Source organism: Lissotriton vulgaris, chromosome 12, assembly GCF_964263255.1.
Source record: "Lissotriton vulgaris chromosome 12, aLisVul1.2, whole genome shotgun sequence".
NCBI classification, from domain to species: Eukaryota; Metazoa; Chordata; class Amphibia; order Caudata; family Salamandridae; genus Lissotriton; species Lissotriton vulgaris.
Window position 1 is genome coordinate 301,930,506 of NC_141700.1, and position 6,255 is coordinate 301,936,760.

Consider the following 6,255-nt stretch of genomic DNA (forward strand, 5'->3'; position numbering starts at 1 on the left):
AGCAAGATTTCGGAAGTGCCACCAGAATACGAACCGCCACATTCTGTGCCCTTTGCAAGCGCTTAATGCTAGCCTTATTAGCACCCAACTAGAGGGAATTAACATAGTCCAGTCTGGACAGAATTGACGTCTGGACAATGGTTTGTAACACCTTGGGAGGGAAAAAACCCAGCAACAGTACAAGCCTTGCAAAAGCCCGAAACAGACCCCTGCCACAGCTTTCGATTGAGTGTCGAAAGTCAAGCCATTATTGAACCACATACCCAGGTTCTTCACAGCCTCCTGTGGCACGGGAGCGAGTTTAAGACGATCCGGCCAACACTGCTCGGACCATAGCTCCCGATCCTTCCCAAACAATAGGATCTCGGACTTACTAGCGTTCAACTGTAAGCAGTTTGCCTCCATCCAGTCAGAGACCGTTAAAAGGTCCTCTTTAAACTTGTACAAGTTGATACCGCATTTCTTAGAGATATCGATCACCAATTGGGTGTCATCGTCATACGACACCAATGACAACCCCCTACCTTTTGCCACTGCAGCCAAGGGTCTAACATAGGTGTTGAACAATAAAAGCTCAGCACTGAGCCCTGCGGCACCCCTGATGCAGAGCGAACTCCTGTGAATGAAAAGGTGGCACGAAGACTTAGAAAAACCTCCCCTGCAAGATATATTCAGTCTGTTAGAAATGGGATGTCTGGTTGGCTGAGGCTTGTGCCAAAGCTAGGCAGAGACCACCACCACTGTAGTTAGGGCAAGGGAGTTACACTCCAAAGATAACCCCTGCTCACCCCTTTGGTAGCTTGGCACGAGCAGTAAGGCTGATCCCGGAGGCAATGTGTAAAGTATTTTCGCACGCACCCACCAGCATCAACATCTCAGGCCCCCCACAAAAGGAACTCAACACAAGGTTATATCAAAAATAACCTTTGTATTCTCAAAAAACATTAGAATAGTAAACACATTATGTACACTGTGCCAACTGGCACGGGGCAATATTTGCAAGGGATTATGTACAACTGACAGGGCTACCTGGACAACTGTCAGAATCATCACAGAGTGAACTTGGTAAAGAAATAGGAGAAGAATATATAAGAACTTAGAGCACAGCCAGTAATCACTGGCAGACAGTATACGCAGGGTCAACCTGTAATACAAATCATAGCAGGCACAGTATCTCACAAGTCTAAATACATTAGACCCTTACCACCTAAGTAAAAATTACACTAGGGGCGTAAATCACACAGGGAAGTATAATCTCCATAACACAAATCAAGATAGATAAAACAACCTCATGGTCATAAACCATATTTTATAGGTATTAACCAGGGTGCGCAAAACATACTATACACCACACATTTCCTAGCATCCAAAAAGCATTTAGCACATAAATCACATTAGGGCCTGGAGCCCTATAAATGGAACAACCCCCACAGGCCAACTGGCCATCCACAAAGGGGCTCAAATGCCATACGTCCATAAAAGTCAGGGCTGCTGCCTAAGCAGCGAAGGTCCAGGGTGCGCCACTGTGCACAACCTAAACATCGCAGCTGCCCACTACTTGCTGGGCAGCTGAGAACAATAACAGGGAGGCCTAAACGATGCAGCTCGCTCTAATTACTGTGCAGCTGTGGAAGGACTGGCACCTCTGTGCCACTTCTGTCCCTCTCAGGGACTCTCTCACGAATTGCGCCTAAACGTTGCAGCTGCCCACTACTTGCTGGGCAGCTGTGAAACGAAAACTGCTGCATGGGCTCTCACTAGCCCTTAGGAACAACTGTGCCACAAGTTGGAGCCCTCCAGGCTCTAGAACAAATGCTGCGGGGAGTTGGAGCCACAGAGGTTCTGGCACGAATCAGCCCCTGGAGCATGATGGCTCCTTAAATCACTTTGCGCCACTAGGGAAAAAGAACACTGCCCCCAAAACACTGTGGAGCGCATTGGTGCTTAAAAATAATGAGGAAATTATGGGCCTTTCTGGGCCAGCCATAAAATAAGGGTGACATCATTGGAGCCCTCGGGATATAACTGTGGGGCTCGACACAGCCCTCTAAGTAAAAGAAATGCCCAATTGGTGGAGCGAAACGGCTCTGGGGGAACACGGGCCCCCGGTACCTCTGGACCCCCACGGGCCCTTGAAACCAAAGAGGGGCATTGGTGGAGCTCATACAGTAAAAAAAGAACGGAGCGGCCCGCTAAGCACAAGGGGCTGCTCTGACTGTCTCTCTCCCCTCCCCCTGGGCTCCTTTGGAACTCACGGCCTGGGGTGGAGGACTCTGGCTTCCTCCCTCGCTGGGGAGACTCCGGGCGGTGATCTCTACACTTTTCCCGTGGTGGGGGCAAGCACCGGCAATGTGCCTCGCGCCCCCTCCGCCATCGAGCTGCAACAGGTGGCGCATGCGGGGCTCTCCCTTAATCAGGGGAGCCCCGCACCGGCAGCGCCATTCCTCTCCCGGGCAGCTTCTCTTTCTCTTCTGACGGCGGGCGTGGGCTTCCCGCCGTCAGGCACTACAGTGACTGACTTCCTGTGTGCCTGCGGCTGCGACGGTGATATCTTTCCCAGGAATAAGAGGGGTAGGCTCCCTCGTAAGAACAATTAAACAGTGGGGTGGGCACCCGCTTCGATAAAATGGCACGCAAAATGGGGTGGGCACCCGTGCCTAAATATTTAAATAAGCGGGGTGGCACCCGCAAGGTCCACGAGGAGGAGGGAATGACTACGAGGGGGATTCCCTCGGCGAGGGCTGCAGTGCCGCTCTGCTCAGCCCAGCCCGCAGGCTCTCCCTTGCTGGGGGAAGTTTCAAAAGCAGAGTAAAGTGCTCCTCAGGCACTCATTGTGATACCAGGCTGCTGCCTTTACCAGGAGTGTAGCACAAGCACAGTGGTGAATGCATACCGTCTAGTGATCAGTAGGAGTGAACATGTTTTTGTTGTCTGTGTCACAGGAGTTTTGGCCTACAGTCTCACTTATTTGAAGTTTTGCGTCTGAGTGCTTAACGCACCCGTGACATATATTGGTTTGATATGCAGTGTTCCACAGTGCATGTGTAGGGTACCTGTGCTGGATGTATGTGTGCCTGTGAATGATACAATACAGGTCTCATGCAGTGCAGTACTGTGCAGCGTGTGTGTGTTTTATGCAAGTTCTGGGTTTATGTGTGCCTGTGAGTGGTACAATACATGAAGGATGTAAAGCTCTGCAGTGTATGTTTGATGTATGTAACTTCTGGGTGTCTGTGTGCCTGTAAATGGTACAATACATGGCTCAGTCTGGGTTCCATTTTGGGAGACTCAGGGCGGCATGATGAAACATTATGATGTAGAGAAGTTCCTCCAGACAGATTTGTGTGATGCTGCATTGTTGTAAGTTGGGTGGGACGCACTGGAGAGAGGGAGTGCAAGGCTTCCCCAGTACAGTTGAAAGGTTTGCACTTTGACTCACAGAGCATTCAAAATGAAGGGGTATCAGCACATCTCAGGAATGAGTTTAGGGAGGTCGACCTCAAATCCGGGGAATCGGGTTCGAGTCTCGGCAATAGCGCTGATCATCCTGTGATTCCGGGCAAATCACCTAATCTCCCCATGCCTAACAAAAAAAATGATGAATATGTCCTCATGTAACCCAACTGGTGCTATGTAAAGAGCTACGATACTGGGTCAAGTTTGAGCTATATAAAACTCCATAGGCCTGGGCTAACCATTTGATACACATATCACTGTGCTTGACATCTAGTTCTGAAATTCTAGTCACACCCATGGTTTGTGTTACAGAGCTACTTTTGCGCTCTAGAGTAGCTCCTACTGTGATAGACTGATTTATGAAGCAAGAGAGGTTAGAGGAGTGGGTACTTCAAAAGGAAGCAGACCCCAACATACACATTTAGAGACTCAGACTCTATATCACATTAGGTGTCTGGAAATGGACTATAAGAAGAGGAGCTTGAGGCCCAGAAATTTTCAACCTTGTGAAGCAGCCAGTCAGGCTGTGCGAGGAGGATAAGCTCTGCAAAACGTCTTCTTGGATCAGGACTGGGGGCCAAGACCTTTTACCTTCCCAGCCGGGCGAGGGGACTTCACCCAGGGAATCCAAGAACAATCTCCCCTGGAGCCTGGCGCACCAGTGGCTGCCTGTTTGCGAATACCAAAATGCCCAGTGAGGAAGAAGAGAGTGTTGGAGAGAGCAAGGTCCATTGGGGAATCCTGTTACGTGGATTCCCTTACAGTAGTTTGAGGAGACAGCTGCCAAACCGGTTGGGTGATTGCCTGTGTGCATGGAAATGTTAAGACTCTCGTATGCCAGACAACAGGCACCGTGAAGTGAGCAGAGCTTTTCCATGTGCCCAACGGGTCATCGCTTGTGTGCATTTAAGGAATCGGAGTCCCGGTATGCGAGGATGGGCTGCCATGAAGAGATTGCCATATGGAGTGGGCTATCACCTGTGTCCAGTGGATAGCTGGTGGCCCTATATGCGAGGAGGGGGCACCTTGAAGAGATTGACATGCTAACAGGGCCGTAGCCTTTGTGCAGTAGTGAGCTGGCAAACCTGTATGCCAAGACGGGCTGCCAAGAGAACATTTGCTGTTTCGATTGGGTCTGAGTGCATATACAGTGGAGAGACAGTGACCCTGTATGCCAGAGTGGTCCACTGGGGCAAGCAAGAATTGTGACCTGATTGGGATCATCATCAGAGAAGAAAGGCCACTCTGGGAATCTATACAGACCTGCACCATCACTCAGGACTAATGTCAGGGTCTTCGTACCAATACCTCCTCCCACCCATTATAGAAAGGATAAAATAACCTACTCAGCTTGGTGGAGTCATAAAGAACCCCCAGGTGTTGCAGCCTCACACCCACGTGTGAGAGTTAGAGAATCGCAGAGCACAGCTTGCTTGGGCCGCGTACAGAGATCTCACCGGAGACAGCCACTGCACCTCTTGCACCCGTGGAGGGGGCGAGCTCAGAGACTCTGGTTGATCTGAACCTGGAGGTCCAGTTACGACTGATATAGGCCCAGTCAGCCCGAGGGGATTTGCTTGCCAGATAGCACTTTGGCGCTTGAAATCGTTTGAATTGAAATTCAGATTTGGGCTGGGACTCCAGACACTCGGACTACTCGTAAGGTTCCACCTGGATGTCGCCTGCAGTGAATGGAGAATAACCAGTATTGCTAGAGGAGGGAGGGAGTGATAACTGCGTAAAGAAACACTAGCGCCGTGATCTCAAGGGACTGTGGAAGTTGCCTGTGAATGTCATATTTCGTTTTCTGTTAGTAACAGTAAAATACAATACTTCTTTTTTCATTAAAGCCAATATTTGGCTGGATAATCATTTATTGCTGCTGCTGCACATATTTATGAGTAGTGAGCCTGTGTTCACTCCCTGTATTCACCTCCCCTCAAGAAGCATTGGACTGCTCAACCTAAGCTATCATTAAGATTCAAATGTTGAAGGGGTACTTTGCCTAGCTGCTCATGATCCATAGTAGGTTGGGCCCACGTAAATCTGGAGTAAAAGGTCTGCATCACTACTGCTGGGTCAAGTAACCCTTGCTTGCCCGGTGCAAAGGTTTCTGACAGTAGCCAAGACCAAAATATTTACATTTTGCATTATAAAACTCTTGCTTCTTTGAGAACAACCACTTTCCATGTAATACATATGCATTATGTGGACGCCGTCTAACCATAAGCAAGCATTGAAAAAGTCGGCAGCCCCTGATTCAAAAAGCTTGGATATGTAGTAGTTTTTTTTATTGACTGCGTGCAAAAGCCTGCCTAGTTCTGGATGCACATGTAAGGCCGACAATTTTGCAATTTGTTTCAATTAAAGACAAACCCACTGAAAGATGACTGCCAATGTGCTGCCAATATATGAAGGATGCATCAACATAGAGGTAATTTTAAATTTACTGATCTACCGTGGTGGAGGACTATGTTAGGCATGCCAATTAAAAGTAGTTCAGGAGTCAGGTGGCAATTTGCATCTAGTGTGCCTTGGGAAAAACAAATAATGTAAAACAAACATTGGCAAAACCTGTAGGGCTGGCATCAGTTGTCAGTCTTTTTAGCCTTGCAATGGTTGTTATGTTTTGTCATGGTGTTTGTTCAAATTTATTGTTGGAGTAGCCTCTGAGCCCCTGCTCAGATAAAAGGAAATACATTGGGTAAAAGCAAACATATATTTAATTTTCAAAATGCACACATTGGCAAAGCTCCTGGCAGTGAAGGGACTACTTTGTGTAGATGTGCTCCTTGTGAA